The following is a 26,428-nucleotide window of genomic DNA, read 5'->3' as shown; positions in this document are numbered from 1 at the left end:
TTTTATGGACCTAAGTTTTCACTTCATTTAGATAAATACCAAGGAACATGACTGCTGGATCATATGGTAAGAGTATGTTTAGTATTTTATTAAAAAAAAAAAACCTGCCAAACTGTCTTCCAAAGTGGCTGTACCATCTTGCATTTCCACTGGCAGTGAAGGAGAGTTCCGCTTGCTCCACATCCCCATCATCATTTGGTGTTGTCAGTGTTCTGGATTTTGGCCATTCTAATATGTGTTTAATGGTATCTCATTGTTGTTTCAATTTGCATTTTCCTGATAGCATATGTATGATGTGGAGTATGTTTTCATATGCTTACTTACCATCAGGATAATTTCTTTGGTGAGTTGTCTGTTCAAGTCTTTTGCCCATTTTTTACTTGGGTTATTTGATTTCTTATTTTTGTGTTGTAAGAGTTCTTTGTATATTTTGGATAACAGTCCTTTATCAGATATGCCTTTTACAAATATTCTCCTCTGGCTTCTTTGAAGATTTTTGCTTTATCATTGATTTTCTGAAGTTTGAATATGATATGCGCAGGTATAGTGGGTTTTTTTACATGCATCCTGATTGGTGTTCTCTGAACTTCTTGGATCTGTGGTTTGGTATCTGACATTAATTTGGGGGAGATTGTTAGTCTTTATTGCTTCTATTTCTTTCTCTCTTTCTTCTTCTGATATCTCCATTATGCATATATTACACCTTCTGTAATTGTCCCAAAGTTCTTGGATATTCCATTTTGTTTTATTCAGTCTTTTTTCTCTTTGCTTTTCAGTTTTGTAAGGTTCTACTGTTATATGCTCAAGCTCAGAGATTCTTTCCTCAACAATGTCCAGTCTACTAATAAGCCCATCAAAGGCATTCATTTGTTACAGTGTTTTTGATCTTTAGCATTTCTTTTTGATTCTTGCTTAGAAATTTCATCTCTCCGCTTACATTGTCTGTCTATTCTTGCATGTTGCCTATTTTTCCATTAAGCCCTTAGTTTATTAATCATAGCTCTAAAAAATTTCTGGTTTATTAATTTCAATATTCCTGCCATATCTGACTCTGGTTCTCATGCTTGTTCAGTCTCTCCAAACTATGTTGGTGTGTCTGTTTGTTTTTTGCCTTTTAGTATGCCTTGTAATTTTTGTTGATTGGTGGACTGGGTAAAAGGAGCTGTGGAAACAAGCCTTTAGTAATATAGTCATAAGGTGTAGGGGTGGGGAAGCATTCTATAGTCCTATGATTGGGTCTCAGTATTTTGGTGAGCCTGTGCCCCTGGATTGAGAACTTCACCAGTGCTCCTCCACACACACACACCCTCTTAGGTGGGACAGGATGGCTAGAGGAGGCTGGAGTTGGTTATTTCCCTTCCTCCTGGTAAGTTAGGACCTGGTAGACTAGATTCCCCTGAGGGAAGGCCTGGTTAAGAAGAATAGAGTTCTCTGATGTATTTCAAAATGGTTCCTTTTCCTCTCCCCCTGCCAGAGCATGAGATTTTTCAGTATTCACTGTGAGGACCTGGTAGAGCTCCTGAAGGTAGAACTCACAAAGTGTAGGCCCTTCATGACTCATTCTAGAGGTTTTAACTCTCATACTTGCCCACACTGAGCTTCCAGCGATTCCAGACCTGGCACTGGTTCCCACAGAGGCTTCTGATCATGGGTTTCTGCTCTGGTAAGCTGTGAGTCTCTGTATCTGACTGTCTCTCCGATCTGGGGGAGAGCAGTTTGCCCTGTGACCTCACTTCCCTGATGGATCTAGGATGAGTTGCTGATTTTTCAGTTTGTTCTAGCTTTTTATTTGTTGTTAGGATGGAGTGAAGACCTCTAAGCTCCTTACATCTCACCTGGCTTTTATGTCACTTGATGATCCTCTTCTGCTTGTCTCTCTTTGGAATAGTTATTTCCTTGTATCAAGGTATTTTACACCAATTGGAATGCATTTTCAGTCTTTGTCATGTTCAACTGATAGGCTTTAAGTATAGAATCTCCATCTTGCAGCCAAACAAATCTGTTAAATCCTAGAGCTCCAGGAAAACATGCATTACCAGTATGCCTTTGGGAAGGGTCCTGCAGGTCTAGCTCTTCCTCTCAGTCTCTCTGGACTGAAATACAGTGGTCAGAACAATTACAGACAGTCCTTAATTTTGGTGGGTGTGACCTTCCACCATGGTGAAGTTATTGTCTATGCTAACTTTCTATTAGAATCAAATGTTCTACTTGGTTGCAGTAAACAATGGTGTTTTGTTCTTTAACTATTTTAACATATGGAAAACCGAGAAAGAAAAGCCAAGAAGATCAGCTTGGCTTTGGGGAAATTTAGTGCTAAAGTTATATCAAACTCTGGATTAACCTACAGGCCATGCAGACAGCTCATCAAGTCTAACCAGGAACTTACCTATGAGAAAGTATTTAAAGGTACAAGTCTAGGGATCTTATATCGACTGTTGTTGCATTTTCCTACAAAGAACTGATCACTGACTGCAGTCAGACACACTAATTTTCAAGCGTAAGGAAGGAAACAGTGATATGTTAAGAGAAAACTAGAAAATGAGTGGATTCAAGAGAAAAGGGGGATAGGCCTGATCCTTTCAATATTGGGTATGTTACTCCGTACAGGGCTCTCAACTTTGGGGGGCCTGGGTTTGTATTTGTGAAATAAGAGTCTGCTAGATGATTCTTAAATTAGTCCCTGACTAGGTCCCATTTGCAGAGCCAGGAATGCTGGCACATGGAGCTATGCCAAGAGTAGGACAGTAGGGACAACCCTGGACCGAACCCAGAGCACTGAAAACACTATTATAAAGTCTGTGAGGTCAAAGTATAGCTCTAGAGGGAAGCCATGAATCACGGCAAAAGGAGAAGTACTAGTTCCCAAGTCTAAAGTCTTAGAATGAACTGTGTAAGAAAATGTACATAGTGGTTAGGAACTGAGAAGATTGGGGAGAGGGTGGAAAGCAGGTTGCAAAAATGAAGTATCAGCTCAAGATATATACAGAATCCATGAAGGAGAACGAAGTGGCAAACGCTTGTTTCTGTTGGAAACATGGTAGCTGGTTCAGGAGAGTAAGGAGGGAATGGACCCTGGCTGGATCTTTTTAAGGAACAGATATATAAAACTCGTGGTTCTAAGTGCATGGTGAAGCTTAATAGAAATAATGTCAGAAAAATACAAGAATTTAAAAATTATCTGGGCATCATCTTCACCATCACCATGGTTCATCCTCACCACAGATGCTCACTCATTGATCTTATCCCACGTCCAAGCCACTGTCCTATGATTTTTCTTACCTACTCTTTTGTGCATTTCTCTCATTCATATTTATCACCATACCCCACATGTTAATTAGTTTTTAAGTATTGTTTTTCAGATTTTCTTTATGGGGTTAGTTTTAGAAATTGGATTTCTGTTGGTAACCTGTAGATTTTATTAATTTAGGAGTAAAATTTTTTCACTGTGTAAAAAGCACATGGTAAAGTTGGAGTTAGTGGGGGTGGGGGGAGGGTTTTTTTTCTTTCTTTTTTTCTTTTTTAATTTTATTGACTTGGCTTTAGGCAAAAACAGGCCAGGTTGTTTTGCTGCAAAGATAAATTTGGGCTATGCCTGAAATATTAGAGAAGCTACTCTAACAGCTTGCTCGTAGCTACTGGAAGTGTAAACACAGTTACCAAAGGGTTCTTTATTTTCTCTTACTGTACCTGGTGGCCCATTTCAAGCAGGTCCTTTTACAACTCACACCGAGGATAATTACATTTGCTTTCTCCCTGCCTTTTATGGACATGAGAATAAATGAGACTCACATTCAGGCAAACACACACACACACACACACACACACACCATTTGAGGTCACTGAAAATGTATAATGTTAATACTAGATTTTCTTGAGCTTGAATTGAAGACCTATGGTAAGAAAACCAGTTGGTAGAAATACTTGAGCATATTAGAAGTACTCTGTAGATTTACATTTAACAATTCCTTTTCCTGCTATCTGATGGCTGTGTAACCACCCCAAACTTGTTGGCTTAAAATAATTACCTCATTTATTTGGCTCTAAAATCTGCAATTTGGGCAGGGCTCAGTAGAGACAATTAACCTTTGCTCTACTTGGTGTCAGCTGCACAGGCCCTTAGGGTGGAGGCTGGAAGCACATCATGGCTCAGTCACTCACAGGTATGGTGGTTGATTCTGACTGTTGGCTAGGAGCCTCAGTTCCTTTCCACATGGGCTTCTCCATGTGATCTCTTGGTATGAGCTAGTTTGGACTTCCTCACAGCACATTGGCTTGTTTGAAAGTTGAGCATCCAAAGAAAGAGAAAGCCAGACAGATGCAATATTGCCCATTGTGACTGGGCATCAGAAGTCATGCAATGACATTGCTGCCACATACTGTTGAACAAGTCAGTTACAAAGGTCCACTCTGGTTTAAGAGGAGGGAACACAGACCTTACTTCTCAGTGGAGAAGTGTCAGTGGTCAATATCTCATTATAGGAAGACCATGTGAAATGCGGGGTGGGGGGGAATACACACACACACACATATATATATATCTCCATAATTAGAAAACACAATCTGCCACAGGATCCATATGGAAAAGTTCCTCTGTTTCCAGACTTAGAAGGATACTACTTCACAACTACTACATATCAAACATGAAAACAATTACTCCCTTAGATTTTCATTGCCAGTCATTCAGTTCCTTGCCTTTAGAAATCAAATGGATTTTAGGAAAGGGTGATGCATTCACTTCCTGGGGATGAGGCATTCACTTTCCTTTTCTGATCCTGGAATAGCTTCTCTGCTCTAGGCTTGGAGGAAGAATTACTGCCTCTGCCCCACCAGGCCCTCCCCAACTCCATGCTCTTTCTCTTCATCAGAAAGGGTGATGCCCAGGCAAAAGGAGAGTGTCATGATACAGCTACCAGCCCAGGTTACACCCCAAGCTAGGTCCCTTCTGATGTTAACACTTCCATAAGTAAAGAAGAGCATTTCAGCTGAAGAGTCTTTCCTGAATTTAATAAAGCAAAAGGAATATTTATTCCAAATGGGGGTTTAAACTGAATTGTCTTTTTAAAAATTATTTCAATTTTTTTCATAGATTTCTGAGCCAGACTGGTAAACTAAGATTCTAAAAATTTTTGTGGTTGATACAAACTTTTAAGGGAGCTTTAATTTTCCAACAACATCCTTAGTTCCAAGAAGTTCAAACTACCATGTTTTCAAATCAGTGATTTAGCTTGGTCACTGGCCTTCTCATTTGAAGTTTCCCATAAAAGCAAACTTGGGAATCAAGATACTAATTTTTTTTCTTCAAACAAATGAGAAACACTTACTGAATCTAGAAGCCTGAATCAAAACCTATTTCTGAGGACCCAGTTCCAAATTGGGTCCAGTTACAATACTCAATTTCCAAGTAACTGTTCAAGTGTGCTATGGGTTCAAAGCCAACAGGATGTCGGGGTATCTTATTCATTTCAGACAAAATGGGATTCCCTGTATCTGAGAAAATAAGGCTACAAATAATACTCCAATAGTTCTTATAACATATTTAACACATAAAGTTAATTATACATTAAATATAAATATGTGTTCTACCTTCCTATGTCCCCCAAGTACTTTAAGATAAACAAGGGCTTAGAAATTAAGAAGTGAGGGTAGGAGAAGAACTTTTTGCTGAGTATACTTAGAGGGGAACAAAACCAAAAGCCTCCACAAAAGACTGATATACAACTATCTAGCACAAACAGGCGTCATCTTACCCAACTCTATTTTCCCTACCAACTGTATCCTAATTGAAAGGGAAAATGGCATTGCACTCACTCCCCTTGCATACTCCAGACCTTGTAAGTCTTCATCTTTTAAAATAGGGGGTATGTTCTGTATCAAGGGACACCCAAGATTCTGCCTTTTCCCCTAATCAATGCCAATTTCAATTAAGATACAAATGAACTAGCAAGAAATCTGCCCCTTCCCCAGAGCAGAGCTGAACTGGATGAACTGGAGAGTGTATCTCATTTATGTTACAACTTCACAAGGTGGGCACCCAGTCATATTAATTCTATCTCTGGAGCCCTCTAGGGTGTCCCAAGTGAAAGGGATATGCTGATGTAAAAATCTCCCATGCAATTTCCCACACTATTGGAACACGACCTAGCATTAAAGAATAAGACATAGGAACTCAATATTCTTTGTTTGTTTTTGTTTTTTTTTAACACTAAAGAGGATTTTAATTATGTAGTATTATCCATAAGTAAAAAGACTTTCCCAGTCACGTCACTTAAGAGATCATTTTATCCACTGCTCTGTTTGGCTGCCAGTCTCTTGTCTCTCTCCTCAGCAATGGTAAGGCGGATACCCTTTCCACGAGGAAGAGAGATCCATGGTTTGTTGCCTTTGCCAATAATGAAAATGTTGGAGAGCCGGGTGGCAAAGCTATTGCCGCTGGCATCTTTCACATGAACTACATCAAAAGAACCAGGATGTCTCTCCCGGTTAGTGATCACACCTATTCTTCCCAGGTTAGCACCTCCAGTCACCATGCACAGGTTATCCGTGTCAAATTTGATGAAATCAGTTATCTTGCCAGTCTCCAAATCAATCTGAATGGTGTCATTCACCTTGATGAGGGGATCAGGGTAGCGGATGGTGCGAGCATCATGGGTCACCAGATGAGGGATTCCTTTTGTCCCCACAAAGATCTTTCTCACTTTGCATAACTTATACTTGGCCTCCTCAGGTGTAATACGATGAACAGCAAAGCGACCCTTGGTGTCATAGATCAGACGAAAATTCTCTCCAGTCTTGTCAATGCTGATGACATCCATAAAACCAGCAGGGTAAGTTATATCAGTGCGGACCTTGCCATCAATCTTAATGAAACGCTGCATGCAGATCTTCTTTACTTCATCTCCTGTTAGGGCATATTTAAGTCTGTTCCTTAGGAAAATAATTAGGGGGAGACATTCCCTCAGCTTGTGGGGACCGGTAGATGGACGAGGAGCAAACACACCAGTCAGTTTATCCAGCATCCAATGCTTTGGAGCTGCTACGCGCTTCAGGTGCTTCTTGGGACCACGAGCCATGACTGCGCGAGGCACGGAAAGAGCGAACTCGATATTCTTGATAGGAACAGTAGCTATTCAGTTTATGCAATTCAGTTGGGTTGAAACACATATGTAGTCATTTCCCCTCTCTAGTTCTATAATTATTCCATTTATATATGTCTGCAGACAGATTGAAAAAAAAAACTGTGATTAAATGAGTACACTTTTCTTGCTGTTAAAATATTTTATATTAGGTCCAAGCATCAATTAGAAATGGTATTTTGTTACTAGAAAAACAGACTAATATAAAGTGGCTTAAATAATATATAAGTTAATTTCTCTTTTCTGTAAAATGTCTAGAAATGGGAAGTTCAAGCTCATAAGCATGGTTTCACTTGAGGTCTGAGCTCCTGTATCTTTAGCTCATGTCTTCTCTCTCCATGATCAAAGAGGCTTGCTTATGTATCACCCTTATTAGTTTGTAATTTTCTCAAGGGAAAGGATAGTTTCTTATTTCCTTTTTTAGCCGCAGCACCTAGCATATATTGGCTCTAAGCAGCATTTGTTGAATGAATAAGTGAATATAAGAAAGAATGAATAAGTAAATGAAAAACAAATGGGAGAACAAGTCTAGTGAGGGTAGATTTAAATGTACCATTACTGCACAAGGCAGCAGTACATTTACTGCTCAGTACGTCATTAATGGAAGTATGTATTATATACCAAAGAAAATCTTATGGGAAGAAATAATATTTAAACTGGATATTGAGTGATGGGCAGGATTTGAGTACAAAATAAAGTTGTTCCTTGGTACTAGGAACATAGAATTTGGAGTCAAAAGACTGGCTTGTAGCCCTAACTCAAACATTTACCAGATGTGTAATTTTTGGCAAAGTAAGGAAAACTCTCTAAGCCCTATTTCCTCATCTGCAAAATGGAGGTAATAATAATTGACTACCTTATAGATTCTTAAGAGGTTTTCTTTATTCTTTCAACTCTTCTTTTAAATGTATACCATCTCATTTTATTCCAAGTTTCTTATAAATTCTTCTATAAATGTGTTAGGAATTTGTGATGGTTAATTTTATGTGCCAACTTGACAGGGCCAAGGGGTACCCAGATTACATGTTATTTCTCAGTATGTCTATGAGAGTGTTTCTGAATGAGATTAGCATTTGAATCAGTGGACTCAGTGAAGTAGATTGCCCTCCCCAATATGAGCAGGTATCATCCAATCCATGAGGGCCTGAACAGAACAAAATGCATAGAAAGGGAGGATTTGTCTTCTTCCTGCCTGCCTGTTTAGCTGAGACATTGGTCTTTTCCTGCTCTGACTTGGATTTACACCATTGGCTTCCCTAGTCCTCAAGTCTTTAGACTTGGACTAGAATTAGACCACTGGCTTTCCTGGGTTTCCAGCTTGAAGACAACAGAGTGCGAAACTTCTCAGATTCCATAATCAATTTATATACACATATATACATATATATGATACATTCAATATCTTATTGGTTCTATATATTATATCATATATATGAATTGCACTGAATATTGGTTCTGTTTCTCTGAAGGACCCTAATACACTTGTCATAAAGAATTTAATTTTCTTATCACCAAATACATCAAAACTTCCTTCAGCCCCAAGGTACTCAGTGTCTATTAAATATTTTATTTTTTCACTTGTTCATTCAATTCACTTATTTATTTTCAGGCAATATTCCACTCCCTGAGGTTTCCATACTAAACAGGTAGATAATGTGAAGCTTTTAGGCAGGGGCATTATGGGAACCTTGCCTGAGAAGTTAATATTTGAGCTGAGATGTGAAGAAGCCATGACCCAGCCATATATATAGCTGGAATTAGACCTGGGGAATAAATATTTCAGGCAGAGAGAACAGCAAGTGAAATGACTTGCTGAAATGAAACAGAGAAAGAGTGTATTAGTTAAGGTAATGCTAGCTGTTATAATAATTTAACTCCAAAATCTCAGTGGCTTAATGTAGTAAACAGTTATTTTCCATTTGATGGCTGAGGTTTTCATTCACAGCAACATCCAGCTAACAGATGAAGAAAGAAAGAAAAGACTGTGTCTGGGGGTCCTTTATGGTCCAGGCTTAAAGTGGTAACCTTTTAACTCTGCTCCCATTTCACTGGCAGGACTCAGTCAATGGCCACACCTAAAAGCAAATAGTGATAAGAAACATCATCTTTGGGTCTCATTCTAATTGAGAGCTCAGAGTAGTGGTTTGCTCAAGAACTAGCCATTTTCTGACACAGGAAGACACTGTGGCTAGAGGTTAATTGGTGAGGGGGCAGGAGAGGAGAAGGAGGAGGAGGAGAATAAGGAAAAGGAGAGGGAGGGAGAGGGAGGGAAGGAGAAAAACAAACAGAATAATTTGACACTGAGATTTAATCAAAGCAAAATCAGGCAAGGCTTTTTAGGACTTTGAGAAGTTCTAACCTTAATCAAAGAGCGATGGAAATCCACTGAGAAGTTTTAAGCATGAAAGTTACATGATCAGTTTTACCTTTTTAAAAGATCTCTCTGCTGTGGGAAGAATGAGTTTGGGAGGGGAAGAGTAGAAGTTTAAGTAGCTACTGGAAAAGTTTAGCTGGAGAATGATTGTGATGTGCTGAAGGATACTGACAGGAGAGACGGAGAAGAGTGGTTGCATTTGAGGTATATTTGGAGGTAGAGTCAACAGCATATAGATGATTGTAACCATGTTGTGAATAAATGAGTGAATGAATGAATAAATGATGATGCCTAACACTGAGCACATACAGTGTCAGTCTCTGTGCTACGAACTTTTACGTGGATCAGGACATTTAACTCTTACAGCAATCTTATGACGTTGGTATTATTGTTATATCCATTTTTCAGGTGGAAATTGAGGTTCAGAGAGTTTAAATCACTTGCTCATGGTTATACAAGCCAGGATTAGAACACAGGCACTCTGACTTCAGAGCTTTTACCCTACTGGCCCTAAACAACCCATAATTCTCTCCTAAAGGTAACAAGCCTATTAATGATAATCTTTAAATGACCCCAAACTCTCAGCCCACCATCCCTCTTAGCCCCAGACATACAGAAGATTTCCAAAAGGCATAGTCAAGCACTACAGGTAAAGTCGAAGATGTTAGAGGTATTTATGGTGCCCCATCTTTTGGGGAGTTCACATCTTGTTTCTGAAATCCCTGCCTTTGGTAACTCCTGTTAAAACCAGTTGTAATGTATTTGTAAGATCAATTGCTCAGAGGAGAGTCTGTTCTGAATTATAAAACTGTTGCTGCTAAGGAGCCCCCAGAGGATGGGGAGTCGGGGGTGTGGGGACGCACATGGGTTCAGCATGGCAGGCTCCTATGCTGATAATGAATGGGGAAACGTGGCCAGTAAGGCCCACAGAAAGAAAAACACTTAAGCCTCTTGATGAAAGGCCAGATGAGAAGGTAAGTGTTATAATTCAACTGAAAATAAAAGCCAGCGCCAGGTTCTCCTTCCTTCCAGGCAGACAGTTTACGGGACTGCTTTCCTGCCGCTACAGTGGCAGTGATGGATTATCTGGGAAGGTGAAGCAGCTGAGCTGATCCACCCCCCCTCCTCTTCCACTCTCAAATCCCCCTCAGGCTACAAGGTTTCAGGGCAGCTTTAATCCCTCTTAGCCTCCCCTCTCCCACAGATCCCAAGACAAGCCCCAGGCGTTGCAGTGCCTGGAGAGCATCCTCCCAAGCTGTTTCCTGAAATCTAAGCCTGAAAGACAGGAGTTGGCCTTCAGGTGCTTGCCAGAAGCCTCCATTCATTACCCTGCTGGGAAGGATTGTTTCAGGAGTCGGGGCTGAGAAGGATTGTTTGAGTCTGGCCTCAGAGGGAGTGTTGGTTGTTCAAGAGCGGCTTGTGCAAGGTATGTCTGGAGTGAGCTGTTCATTTCAGGAGGCCCTCAGCGAGCCTTACTGAAGGATGCAACGAGGTTGATGGGGGTGAGGATGGAGGAGTAGTGGGTCCTTTGTCCCAGTCACTTTCTTCCTCCACTCTTAAGACTTTGCTTTCTGCTTTTTCTGCCCCTAATCCTGGTTCCTATCACCATCGGCTTGAGTTGCCAGCCCTTTTAAAGCCATGTATTTTATTTATATTAGGCACTCTTTGGATCCCTCAAAATATTTCAAGAACTGTAAACATGTCTCTAGTTTTCAAAGTCTAAGGTTCTTGGAGAAATAGTTTTGGATAAGGAGGCCATCTTGGAGTCCCTTAAGTCTCTGTATCATACTTCTTGTTCGAAGACTGGCCAGAATCTCTAGACTTAAAGCAAATAGAGATATCATAACAACAGACCAGAGTTATCTTTTTCTATGCTTTGCTTATCCCCTCTGAAGATCTGGCATTCAATACCTGATGCAACAAGTAACACACGAAGTGTTGGAGAAAGCAGATGGAGCAAGCCCCTGGAACCAATTTGTACAGGGATGGTGAACCTGTTTCAGAAAATAATTCTTCACCAAGAACCAGTCCATCTTTTAGTTCCAGTCACATTTACAACTTTTATGTACTCTAAGACACATATGAGTATGAAAACAGTGGTATGGGTTTTAGAGTAGGACTAACCTGAGTTCAAATTATACCCTTTACAAATAGGGTCTTAAATAATTTTATTTTTTCGGCTATAAAATGAAAGTAATCCCTGAAAAACTACTGTGGGGGTTAAATGAGATATGTAAATCCCATAACAATAATGAAACGTGTCCCTTTTTTATAGAAGCAGATTTGAATTTAACTAGAAAGGAAATTGAGATTTCCATTTTTTCTATAATTCTCTGCAGCATATTTCCTGGAAAGCAAAAAGATAAGGATGGTTGTTTTTCTTCCTAGTTACAATAGCAATATGATCTTTTGTATGTAAATAACATGTAATACTTTCCAAAGAACATTCACATTCACATTCACTTTGTATCACATTCAGTCTTCACAGCCCGTCCACAAATACACACCACTTCAACCCTAGGTCAGTAGCAGGATAACTATACTTTTAATAGCAAAGAATCACAGGTTTTAGGAGTGGTTATTTAGAAGTGAGGGAGAAGCAAGGAAAAGGGGGTGCAGATTCTATTCCTGATCATCAAGACCTTGTATTCCAGTTGGGGACAGAAGGCCGATCCACGCAAGAACCAAGAAACAATGCTTGTCAGGGCATTGTTAAGAGCAAAATGAGTGAAACTCAAAAGTGCCCCAGTGATTCAGAGAAGGCTGAGAGCAGTGTGAATTGGGGTAGCCTGAAAAGGTCATGTGGCATGTACACTAGGCTTTGCAGGAAGAATACACAGAAAAAGGAGGAGCTTCAAGATGGCAGAAGAATAAGACGTGGAGATCACCTTCCTCCCCACAAATACATCGGAAATACATCTACATGTGGAACAACCCCTACAGAACACCTACTGAACGCTGGCAGAAGACCTCAGACCTACCAAAAGGCAAGAAACTCCCCACGTACCAGGGTAGGGCAAAAGAAAAAAGAAATAACAGAGACAAAAGAATAGGGACGGGACCTGTACCAGTGGGAGGGAGCTGTGAAGGAGGAAAGGTTTCCACACACTAGGAAGCCCCTTCACGGGCGGAGACTGTGGGTGGCGGAGGGGGGAAGCTTCGGAGCCGCGGAGGAGAGCGCAGCCACAGGGGTGAGGAGGGCAAAGCGGAGAGATTCCCGCACGGAGGACCCGTACTGACCAGCACTCACCAGCCCAAGAGGCTTCTCTGCTCACCCACCGGGGCGGGCGGGGGCTGGGAGCTGAGGCTCGGGCTTCAGTCGGATCCCAGGGAGAGGACTGGGGTTGGCTGCGTGAACACAGCCTGAAGGGGGCCAGTGCGCCATGGCTAGCCAGGATGGAGTCCGGAAAAAAGTCTGGAGCTGCCAAAGAGGCAAGAGACATTTTCTTGCCTCTTTGTTTCCTGGTGCATGAGGAGGGGGGATTAAGAGCGCTGCTTAAAGGAGCTCCAGAGATGGGCGTGAGCCGCGGTTATCAGCGCGGACCCCAGAGACAGGCATGAGACGCTAAGGATGCTGCTGCAGCTACCAAGGAGACTGTGTGCAAGCACAGGTCACTATCCACACCGCCCCTCCCGGGAGCCTGTGCAGCCCGCCGCTGCCAGGGTCCCGTGATCCAGGGACAACTTCCCCAGGAGAACACACGGTGCGCCTCAGGCTGGTACAATGTCATGCTGGCCGCTGCTGCCGCAGGCTCGCCCAGCATTCATACCCCTCCTTCTCCCCGGCCTGAGTGAGCCAGAGCCCCCGAAGCAGCTGCTCCTTTAACCCCGTCCTGTCTGAGTGAAGAACAGATGCCCTCAGGCGACCTACACACAGAGGCAGGGCCAAATCCAAAGCTGAACCCCAGGAGCTGTGCGAACAAAGAAGAGAAAGGGAAATCTCTCCCAGAAGCCTCAGAAGCAGTGGATTAAATCTCCACAGTCACCTTGATGTACCCTGCATCTGTGGAATACAACGAATCATCCCAAATTGAGGAGGTAGACTTTGGGAGCAACAATATATATATATTTTTTCCCCTTTTTCTCTTTTTGTGAGCATGTATACGTATGCTTCTGTGTGTGATTTTGCCTGTATAGCTTTGTTTTTACTATTTGTCCCAGGGTTTTGTCTGTCCAGTTTGTTTGTTTGTTTGTTTTTTACTATAGTTTTCAGTGCTTGTTATCATTGGTGATTTTTTTTTTCATTTGGTTGTTCTTTCTTTTTAATTACTTAAGAAAAAATTTTTTAATAATTATTTTTTGTTTTTTATTTTAATAACGTTAAAAAAGATCTTTTTCTTTCCTCCTTTCTTTCTTTTTTTTTCTCCCTTTTATTCTGAGCCATGTGGATGACAGGCTCTTGGTGCTCCAGCCACACATCAGGGCTGTGCCTCAGAGGTGGGAGAGCCAACTTCAGGACACTGGTCCACCAGAGACCTCCCAGCTCCACGCAGTATCAAATGGCGAAAATCTCCCAGAGATCTCCCTCTCAACGCCAAGACCCAGCTCCACTCAACGACCAGCAAGCTACAGTGCTGAACACCCTATGCCAAACAACGAACAAGACAGGAACACAACCCCACCCATTAGCAGAGAGGCTGCCTAAAATCATAATAAGGTCACAGACACCCCAAAACACACCAGCAGACGTGGACCTGCCCACCAGAAAGACAACATCCAGCCTCATCAACCAGAACACAGGCACTACTCCCCTCCACCAGGAAGCCTACACAACCCACTGAACCAACCTTACCCACTGGGGGCAGACACCAAAAACAACAGGAACTACGAACCTGCAGCCTGCAAAAAGGAGACCCCAAGCACAGTAAGTTAAGCAAAATGAGAAGACAAACACACAGCAGTTGAAGAGGCAAGGTAAAAACCCACCAGACCTAACAAATGAAGAGGAAATAGGCAGTCTACCTGAAAACGAATTTAGAATAATGATAGTAAAGATGATCCAAAATCTTGGAAATAGAATGGAGAAACAAGAAACGTTTAACAAAGACCTAGAAGAACTAAAGAGCAAACAAACAATCATGAACAACACAATAAATGAAATTAAAAATTCGCTAGAAGTGATCAACAGCAGAATAACTGAGGCTGAAGAACGGATAAGTGACCTGGAAGATAAAATAGTGGAAATAATTACTGCACAGCAAAATAAAGAAAAAAGAATGAAAAGAAATGAGGACAGTCTCAGAGACCTCTGGGACAATATTAAATGCACCAACATTCGAATTATAGGGGTCCCAGAAGAAGAAGAGAAAAATAAAGGGACTGAGAAAATATTTGAAGAGATTATAGTTGAAAACTTCCCTAATATGGGAAAGGAAATAGTTAATCAAGTCCAGGAAGCATAGAGAGTCCCATACAGGATAAATCCAAGGAGAAACATGCCAAGACACATATTAATCAAATGATCAAATATTAAATACAAAGAAAAAATATTAAAAGCAGCAAGAGAAAAACAACAAATAAGATACAAGGGAATCCCCATAAGGTTAACAGCTGATCTTTCAGCAGAAACTCTGCAAGCCAGAAGGGAGTGGCAGGACATATTTAAAGTGATGAAAGGGAAAAACCTACAACCAAGATTACTCTATCCAGCAAGGATCTCATTCAGATTTGATGGAGAAATTAAAACCTTTACAGACAAGCAAAAGCTAAGAGAATTCAGCACAACCAAGCCAGCTTTACAACAAATGCTAAAGGAACTTCTCTAGGCAGGAAACACAAGAGAAGAGAAGACCTACAATAACAAACCCAAAACAATTAAGAAAATGGTAATAGGAACATATATATTGATAATTACCTCAAATGTAAATGGATTAAATTGTCCAACCAAAAGACATAGACTGGCTGAATGGATACAAAAACAAGACCTGTATATATGCTGTCTACAAGAGACCCACTTCAGACCTAGGGACACATACAGACTGAAAATGAGGGGATGGAAAAAGATATTCCATGCAAATGGAAATCAAAAGAAAACTGGAGTAGCAATTCTCATATCTGACAAAATAGACTTTAAAACAAAGACTATTACAAGAGACAAAGAAGGACACTACATGATGATGAAGGGATCAATCCAAGAAGAAGATATAACAATTGTAAATATTTATGCACCCAATATAGGAGCACCTCAATACGTAAGGCAAATACTAACAGCCATGAAAAGGGGAAATCGACAGTAACACAATCATAGTAGGGGACTTTAACATCCCACTTTCACCAATGGACAGATCATCCAAAATGAAAATAAATAAGGAAACACAAGCTTTAAATAATACATTAAACAAGATGTACTTAATTGATATTTACAGGACACTCCATTCAAAAACAAGAGAATAGACTTTCTTCTCAAGAGCTCATGGAACATTCTCCAGGATAGATCATATCTTGGGTCACAAATCAAGCCTTGGGAAATTAAAGAAAACTGAAATTTTATCAAGTATCTTTTCTAACCACAATGCTATGAGACTAGATATCAATTACAGGAAAAAAATCTGTAAAAAATGCCAACACATGAAGGCTAAACAATACACTACTTAAAAACCAAGATATCACTGAGGAAATCAAAAAATACCTAGAAACAAATGACAATGAAAACACAACGACCCAAAACCTATGGGATGCAGCAAAAGCAGTTCTAAGGGGGAAGTGTATAGCAATATAATCCTACCTTAAGAAACAAGAAACATATCAAATAAACAACCTAACCTTACACCTAAAGCAATTAGAGAAAGAAGAACAAAAAACCCCCAAAATTAGCAGAAGAAAAGAAATCATAAAGATCAGATCAGAAATAAATGAAAAAGAAATGAAGGAAGTGATAGCAAAGATCAATAAAACTAAAAGCTGGTTCTTTGAGAAGATAAACAAAATTGATGAACCATTAGCCAGACTCATCAAGAAAAAAAGTGAGAAGACTCAAATCAAGTAGAATTAGAAATGAAAAAGGGGAAGTAACAACTGACACTGCAGAAATACAAAGGATAATGGGAGATTACTACAAGCAACTCTATGCCAATAAAATGGACAATCTGGAAGAAATGGACAAATTCTTAGAAATGCACAAACTTCTGAGACTGAACCAGGAAGAAATAGAAAATATAAACAGACCAATCACAAGCACTGAAATTGAAACTGTGATTAAAAATCTTCCAACAAACAAAAGCCCAGGACCAGATGGCTTCACAGGCGAATTCTATCAAACATTTAGAGAAGAGCTAACACCTATCCTTCTCTAACTCTTCCAAAATATAGCAGAGAGAGGAACACTCCCAAACTCTTTCTATAAGGCTACCATCACCCTGATACGAAAACCAGACAAAGATGTCACAAAAAAAGAAAACTACAGACCAATTTCACTGAGGAACATAGATGCAAAAATCCTCAACAAAATACTACCAAGCAGAATCCAACAGCACATTAAAAGGATCACACACCAAGATGAAGTGGGGTTTATCCCAGAAATGCAAGGATTCTTCAATATATGCAAATCAATCAATGTGATACACCATATTAACAAACTGAAGGAGAAAAACCATATGATCATCTCAATAGATGCAGAGAAAGCTTTCGACAAAATTCAACAACCATTTATGATAAAAACCTTCCAGAAAGTAGGCATAGAGGGAACTTACCTCAACATAATAAAGGCCATATATGAAAAACCCACAACCAACATCGTCCTCAATGGTGAAAAACTGAAACCACTTCCACTAAGATCAGGAACAAGACAAGGTTGCCCTCTCTCACCACTATTATTCAACATAATTTTGGAAGTTTTAGCCACAGCAATTAGAGCCGAAAAAGAAATAAAAGGAATCCAAATCAGAAAAGAAGAAGTAAAGCTGTCACTGTTTTCAGATGACATGATACTATACAAACAGAATGCTAAAGATGCTACCAGAAAACTACTAGAGTTAATCAATGAATTTGGTAAAGTAGCAGGATACAAAATTAATGCACAGAAATCTCTTGCATTCCTATACACTAATGATGAAAAATCTGAAAGAGAAATTAAGGAAACACTCCCATTTACCACTGCAACAAAAAGAATAAAATACCTAGGAATAAACCTACCTAAGGAGACAAAAGACCTGTAGGCAGAAAATTATAAGACACTGATGAAAGAAATTAAAGATGGTACAAATAGATGGAGAGATATACCATATTCTTGGACTGGAAGAATCAACATTGTGAAAATGACTCTACTACCCAAAGCAATCTACAGATTCAATGCAATCCCTATCAAACTACCACTGGCATTTTTCACAGAATTAGAACAAAAAATTTCACAATTTGTATGGAAACACAAAAGATCCTGAATAGCCAAAGCAATCTTGAGAAAGAGAAACGGAGCTGGAGGTATCAGGCTCCTGGACTTCAGACTATACTACAAAGCTACAGTAATCAAGACAGTATGGTACTGGCACAAAAACAGAAATATAGATCAATGGAACAGGATAGAAAGCCCAGAGATAAACCCACGCACATATGGTCACCTTATCTTTGATAAAGGCGGCAAGAATATACAATGGAGAAAAGGCAGCCTGTTCAATAAGTGGTGCTGGGAAAACTGGACAGCTACATGTAAAAGAATCAAATTAGAACACTCCCTAACACCATACACAAAAATAAACTCAAAATGGATTAAAGACCTAAATGTAAGGCCAGACACTATAAAACTCTTAGAGGAAAACAAAGGCAGAACAATCTATGACATAAATCACAGCAAGATCCTTTTTGACCCACCTCCTAGAGTAATGGAAATAAAAACAAAAATAAACAAATGGGACCTAAGGAAACTTAAAAGCTTTTGCACAGCAAAGGAAACTATAAACAAGATGAAAAGACAGCCCTCAGAATGGGAGAAAATATTTGCAGATGAAGCAACTGACGAAGGATTAATCTCCAAAATTTACAAGCAGCTCATGTAGCTCAATATCAAAAAAAACAAACAACCCAATCCAAAAATGGGCAGAAGACCTAAATAGACATTTCTCCATAGAAGATATACAGATTGCCAACAAACACATGAAACGATGCTCAACATCACTAATCAGTAGAGAAATGCAAATCAAAACTACAATGAGGTATCACCTCACACCAGTCAGAATGGCCACCATCAAAAAATCCACAAACAATAAATGCTGGAGAGGGTGTGGAGAAAAGGGAACCCTCATACACTGTTGATGGGAATGTAAATTGATACAGCCACTATGGAGAACAGTATGGGTTCTGTTCTAAAAAAAAACAGTATTTTTAAAATACTAAAAATAGAACTACAATAAGACCCAGCAATCCCACTACTGGGCATATACCCTGAGAAAACTATAATTCAAAAAGAGTCATGTACCCCAATGTTCACTGCAGCTCTGTTTACAATAGCCAGGGCTTGGAAGCAACCTAAGTGTCCATCGACAGATGAATGGATAAAGAAGATGTGGCACATATATACAATGGACTATTACTCAGCCATAAAAAGAAACGAAATTGAGTTATTTGTAGTGAGGTGGATGGACCTAGAGTCTATCATACAGAGTGAAGTAAGTCAGAAAGAGACAAACAAATACCGTATGCTAACACATATATATGGAACCCAAGGAAAAAAAAAAAAGAAATGGTCATGAAGAACCTAGGTGCAAGACGGGAATGAAGACGCAGACCTACTAGAGAATGGACTTGAGGATATGGGGAGGGGGAAGGGTAAACTGGGACAAAGTGAGAGGGTGGTAGTGTATATATGGACATATATACACTACCAAATGTAAAATAGCTAGCTAGTGGGAAGCAGTCGCATAGCACAGGGAGATCAGCTCGGTGCTTTGTGACCAGCTAGAAGGGTGGGATAGGGAGGGTGGGGGGGAGGGAGACGCAAGAGGGAAGAGATACGGGTATATATGTATATGTATAACTGATTCACTTTGTTATAAAGCAGAAACTAATACACCATTGTAAAGCAATTATACTCCAATAAAAATGTTAAAAAGAATAAAAATACACAGAAAAAAAGGAATAAGTACAATGCTCTTGCAGCAACAGCCAAAGCCAGAGGTGCTCAACCTTGCCTAAACATTAGAGTCACCTGGGGAGATCTTTTCGAAATCTGATACCTGGTCCCCACCTCCATAAAGCCTGCTTTAATTGGGCTGGGATGGGGGCCAGGCATCAGAATTTTGTAGTTTTCCTTAGTGATTCTAATGTGCAGCAAATGTACTGTACTGTAAATTTGTCCACTTCCACAGAATCAGATATATATACATATCTCTCATGATAAAATAAAATATTGTATTTGTGAGAGTTAGTTTAGGAGTTCAGGTTTTTCTTGGGTTTTCTGTAAGTCTTCCTGAACAAAGATGTGGATTATTTATTATAAATTATGTATCCTGAAAATGTGTCCTCTAATCTCTATTTGGTTAATTCTTGCTAAATCATGTTCCTATTATTTAAACATATTTTGATGAGCGTGCCTTGTCACACTAACCAGCTGTCTGGTTTAGTGCAAAGTCTGGGCTTCGGTTTCTTCCTCTATAACACAGAGGAGATGGACTAACTCAGAGGCCTTCAAACTGGGCTCTGCAGAGGACTCTAGACTTCAAAGAGCTCTGTGGTCTACTTTGAGGAACAAGGGCCACACACTAGGCTTCAGGCAGAGATGCTCCATTTCTATCTCTTTATATCTATGAAGCTCCATTTGTATCTGTTATACATCAAGCTTCTAATAATAGTTCATGTGAAAAAAGGAATGAGGCTAGATGTCAGCAAAATGGCAGAATAGGCAGCTCCAAACACTTGCCCCAAAAGAGCTCCATTCATGATAGTCAAAAATCAGAAGTAGCTCCAATGTCCATCGATGAAAGAATGGATAAACAAATTGTAGTGTATACAGAGAATGGAATGTTATTCATCCATAAAAAGGAAGTACTGATATATACTACAATATGGACAAACCTCCAAAACATTTTACTAAGTGAAAGAGGCCAGACACAAAAGGCCATATGCTATATCATTCCATTTATGGGAAAGATCCAGAATAGATAAATCCATAGAGACGGAACACAGGTTGGTGGTTTCCACAGGCGGGGTGGGGGAGAAACAGGGAGAAACTGCTTAATGTGTATGGGGTTTTACTCTGGAGTGATCAGACTATTCTGGAACTAACTAGATAGAAGTGGTGGTTGTACAAAATTATAAATATACTAAATGCTACTGAATTTTTCATTTTAAAATGGGTCATTTTACTTTAACAAAGTATTATTATGTTTTTTTAAAAAAGGAATGAGAACCGTTGGGTCAGATGATAGTTAAGGTCCAACTCAGCTCTAAAATTGTACTTCTCCCATTGTATGAAATAAATATATTTTTAAAAATTGTAACAAGTACCATGGCAAACATATAAAGAAGGTGCTCTACGAGTTCAAATGAAGAGTTAGGGGCATGAAGAAGAGCTTCACGAAGGAGACATGTGAGCCTGGTTCTGAAGGAGACGGGGAGTTCTGTACATGCAGAGGGCAGGAGAGCATCCATGCAAAGACATGGACATAAGAATTTGCAGAGGAGGAGTTGGTAGAAGAATTGGGTCTGTACGGGGGATGGGCATCTAAGCCTGGAAACGTGTGTCTGAGCCATACTGAGGAAGAACTTCAATGCCAGGGTAAAAACATTTAAACTTCATTTGGACTCAAACAGACTATCTTTAAAAGTTTTGGAGCAAACAAGCTATAAAATTGGAATTCTACTTTTCCCTGGTGGTCCTGCCCTCAGAGTGTAAGGGGAAAGCTGTAGAGAGGCTGCATGTGGCGTGGTAAAGGGTAAGGACTTTGAATTGAGACTGCCTGGATGTGAATCTCCAGTCTGCCACACTCCAGCCAGGTGAACTTGGGCAAGTTACTTAACCTCTCCATGCTTCAGTGTCATCATCTGTAAACCGGAAACAATGCCCGCCTCATAGAATTGTTGTGAGGATTAAAGAAATACAAGTGAAGTGTTTAGAATAACACACAAAGCAGAGTTAAGTGCTCAATAAATGTTAGCTGCTACTGTTATTGGAATGAGGGACAGGATATATGTGTTCAGGAAATAATGGGGTTAGTGGTGAGAGTCAGACCTTCTTGGTTACTGTTCTGGGTTGTGACTGAAGAAGTACTTTGTGTGAATTCAATGTCATACTGTACTTGGAAGACTGCAACATTTATGTAATGTTTAAGCAAGAATAGACACTGGACAAAGAAGTTTTGAAATTTACTGGGGCATGAGTTAGAAACCATTAACTGGGAATGGATGAGAGATGAATAATATCAGGATGATGACTTTTTTGAAAATATTTTCAGATGACCTTGGGGGTTTTCACAAGCATAGATTCCTCAGGAGAATATGGCCGTAAGTGTGGCTGCAGGGAAGTCATTTCTTCGGAATGGATACATTGGTGAAAAAATTAGAGGAAAACCACATGGAGTGGAGCAAGGTCTGACAAGAGGAGATTGCATTGGTTGAGGACCTGTTTTTATCAGCAAGACTGACATAGTGTTTGAGTGGGAAAAGACAGAGCTGAAGTTGAGGTCAACGTCTGAATTCAGAGGGGAGGCAACTCCAGGGGCCACCTCGGAGGAGGCACTAACTGCTAATTTGATAGCACAAGCTTCTTCAACAAATTCAACCCCAAGGCAGGAATTCAAGCCTTCTGAATCAGTCAGTCAACAAATCTATTGCACACCTATAACGAGCAGGTGATATGGCAGTTTCCAGATATATACTGATGAAAAAGACAAACAATCCCTAACTTTATTATAGTCTAGCAGAGGAGAAAGAATTAAGTCAATGTGTACACAACTAAATTCCAGAACATTCCTCTGGGCTTCTTCTACGTTTCTTTTTGTAGTATATTATATAAGCTAAAATTCATCCTTAATAACTTTTTCTCATTATTCCTATGTTCAACTCGTCATCATGTCTTGTACATTTTGTCTCTTAAATATCTTTTAAATCCAGCCACGTTGCTTCATCTGCAAGGTCCCAGTCTGTTTTGAGCCACCGTCTACTGTAGCACAGCAAAAGCCTCCCAACTGGCATCTCACAACCACTCTGTCCTCCCGCCAAGCCAGTCTTGACTTAGAGGGGTGTTCAAAATAAAGTGCAAAATCCTTCATACGGCCTGCAGATCCTTTTATGATCCACTTACTGTGTATGTCTCCACCCTGATCACTTCCTTGCACACTGGCCTCTTCATTTCCTCAAACTTGGCATGTGCCCTTCTGCCACAGGCTTTATTTATGCTGTCCCCACCTGACCGTCTCAGCTCTTGGTTAACTCCTGTTAATTCTTAGGTTCTCAGCTCAAGCATCACTTCCTTGGAGGTATCTTCCTTCATTCACTGGTCAGATCAGATCTCCTTAATAACTCCTCTTGGCACTATGCATACTGCCTTCATACCATTTATATAATTAGTTACTAAAATTTATTTATGTGATTATTTAATTAAGTCCTGTTTCTCCCAGTAGACTGAGCTCCATGAGGGCAGATTCCTATCTGGTTTTGCTTATCACTGTTTCTCCAGGATCAAGCACAGTGCCTAGCCATTTATTTACTGAATGGTTGAATGAAAGAATTAGTGATTTACCAATAAACTACTGCAAGTGCTTTGTGCTCTTACAACAATCTGAGCCATTGCAGAAGGCTTCCATGAAGTTATGATAATCCAACAGATATGGAGAGAATGAATAGGAATTAGATAGGTGAAGAGAAGAAAAGCACACTCCAGGCTGTGAGAAAAGCATTAAGATGAGACAGTCATGGATTTAGACATGTCCAGTGTGGCTGGAGAGGAGAGCAAAGGAAGGCCAGTGCTTGGTGATGGTGGAGAGATTAACAGTGGCCAAAGAAACATGTAGAGTATTTATTTCTATTGGACTTTATTTCTACGGGCAGTGAACAGCCATTAAGTTTTTATAAGTTAAATGCCATGCTTGGTGTATAAAAGTCTCAGATTACTACATAAGATTACTCAGGCTTAAATAAGAAGAATGTAAGAAAACATGAGAAAGGGAAAATGTTTTGGAGGCCATGGTTGTGGCTTGGACAAGAGGCTGTTACAGCTTGGATTTGGATAAAGTAGAGCTGGAGAGTAGTGGATGGAAGAACATTTAGACGGTAGGATAATGATTTTTGAATATACTCATGACAGTATGGAGGGTGGGGAGGAGACTGAAATAAATTTTCTAAACTGTTAATAATAGTTATCATTAGGAGATGCAAAGGCGGTACCAAGGAGCGGCTTCAAGGAATCCTGGCCCTTGCTCCATAATGTCTTTGACCCCAAATAACAACTTAGGTAAAAACAGTATGCTACTTACAAATATAACCTCAAGATAAGTCTTGCAGCCATTCGTTTCAACCCCTAAGTTCTTCCTATACAAACTTGGCCCCAAGAATATGTGCTACTATTACTTATAAACCAACATTTTGAAATATCACTAAATGAGTATTTTCATATTTCACTTCATTTAATAATCACAACTTTATTATTTCCCAATCATTCCAGAAAGAAAATGAAGTATAATAAAGAAAAAACCCTGCCTCAAATTACAGCGTTCAAAATGGCCCAGCCAGGGTTCAAACCCAGATGGGTCTGATTGCAAAGCCCAGACTTCTCATCATAAACTTCCCTGGGTCCTTTCCTCCACCATGTGGCAAACTGACATACTGGACAGCTTCTCCTTAAAGTGGTTTGGAGCCCAGGCCTTAAGTCTAATGGGGCATTAGCATTTCTCTTTGCATTCATTCCCAGACATCCTTTCAGCTTGGCTTATTTTGACAACATATTTCCTATAGCAAAGGAAATGCTGTGGAATATGGGAGCTTTCAGATGTGGACTTGATTGAAATGGGTGAAGTTTGTTTTCTTTTATGTTCTATTTCTCTCATGCCTTCATAAGCTAGTGGATCCAGATGGCTGGAATCACCAATTAAAAACAAAGAGAACACTGGGGAAGGAGCAAGGGAGAGAGAGATACCAAGTGGTAATTAGGGATGAGACAGCTGAAATGGCTTCATGATGGTAAAGATTCTTTCATTCCAGAAGAATGTGTGTGCAAATTAGAGTCTTTTTCTCCTTCTGCACTGTAAAGGCAATTTAACATTAATAAATTGCCACCAGAATTCTTTATTTCTGTAAGAAAATGTGTGCTGCTGGATGTTTCCACAGTAATCAATGAGTGTCATTTAAATTACAGATTGGCTGATGTAAAAAGGTTGAAAAGGCAAGAGGAACAGAGCCTTCGTACAGGCTTCCAAGCTCTCCAAACCTGTGGTCAGGCAGCGTGTGTGGCTAGTCCAAAGGCTGCTGCTTGGAGGACAGACATTTTCAAGGTCTGCTAGCCTCACCCAGAGAAATTCACAGAGGAAGGCTTAGCACTTGGAAACATTCTGATTGCCCAGTTTCTTATTTGGTAGTGCATATCTCAATTATAAACTTCTCTCAACTTCTGGTTAGAAGTAGTGAGAGAGGCAGGGAGTGAGAGGAGGGAAAGTCAGGGGTGGGAGGGGTGTGATGGCGGGGGGAGACAGGTGAAAATGCCAGAAGAAAAAAAGTAAGGAGGGGAATAAGGAGATAGGGGATAAAAAAGGGAAAGAGATGGGGAGAGGAAGATCAGAAGAGAGGGAGGAGAGGGAGAAAGAAAAAGGAGAGAAGGCCTTTAAAGGAAAAGAAATAGGAAGAGGATTACAGGCCACTTCAGAAAGAAATGTAATTATATTACTTTTTTTAGATTCCTGAAATATTGAAAAATAGGTTGAATAATTGTTCCTATGTACTAGGTTCACTAGTAGCAGATTTAGGGACAGATCTAAAATGATTTGTAATTAGCTTTACACTTGCTAATATCTAATAGAGAACTTTGAATATGTTTGAAAGCAGGTTTACTCAAGTTTGTAGAATCAATTTGTGTGAATTTTTTTTTTTCACAAATGAACTTAAACTTCGATTAAGCCACTCTCCAAGTTATTACAAGTTCCAGCTAATAAAATCCAAATGATTGAGGTCTGGCTGTATTCTTCGTTCTCAAAATAAGTTCATTTCCCCATGTGGTTTTACTGAATGAAGGTGAAACAAAACATCAAAGAGTGATAGAAAATGAGTGTAGCCTTCCTCCCTTCAAGCTTGTTCTACATCCAATCTTGGGCTTCCCCCCCACACCCAATATCTCTTCTTCAGAACTTAGCTGCCAGATGTCACTCCAGACTACTAAGGGCTAAGTTGCTCACAGTCTCTCCACCAGAAGGTGAGCTCTTGAAGGCAAGGATTCTATCTGTCTGGGTCACCCCAGGCCTAGTATTGATACATCTCAGGGCATGACTGCTATTTGTTGACAGGCATAGTTGACCCATCTGCATCCTAGGCTGACTTTTACCATAGCAGCAAAAAATAGGCACTGCACACTCTTAATGTCTAGATTCCTTGGGGCTGACATACTTGAACTGATCCTGGAATTAACCATATTTAGCACTATGGCTCTACTTAACTTCTCTACTGTTCTGATCTGGTTTATGTCCTGGCAACTGCTACTCACTACACCTGTCCTGGTCTTGGCTCCACTTAATGAAACTGCATTCACAGTTGTACCGTTCAATGTGTTCCTAAGTTCTTGATGATCAATCATGACACCTCCTCTAGCTGAGCTACCAGAGAAGGGGCCAAATATTAGAAGCAACTGGATATCATACAAAAAGACCAGACTTCACATCTGATCTAAACTGCTGGTTCTCTCTTAGGGCACATAAGAATCTCTTGGGTACTATGAACAATTATATGAAAACAAATTAGATAACCTAGAAGAAATGGATCAATATAAACATGACTGAATCATGAAGAAATAGAA

General features: G+C 40.0%; 1 pseudogene across 1 annotated transcript; it reads right to left on the bottom strand.

The window, feature by feature from the left end:
- Positions 1–3,494: 3,494 nt before the first annotated feature.
- On the bottom strand, positions 3,495–7,104 carry LOC309659910 (small ribosomal subunit protein eS4 pseudogene; annotated as a pseudogene). The gene has a single exon. The product of its transcript is annotated as a small ribosomal subunit protein eS4 pseudogene (transcript).
- Between the last annotated feature and the right edge of the window lie 19,324 nt (positions 7,105–26,428).

Source organism: Balaenoptera physalus, assembly GCF_965194825.1.
Source record: "Balaenoptera physalus genome assembly, chromosome: 1".
Lineage (NCBI taxonomy): Eukaryota > Metazoa > Chordata > Mammalia > Artiodactyla > Balaenopteridae > Balaenoptera > Balaenoptera physalus.
The sequence above is the reverse complement of the archived record's forward strand: the minus strand, read 5'-3'. Positions and strand labels throughout refer to the sequence as shown.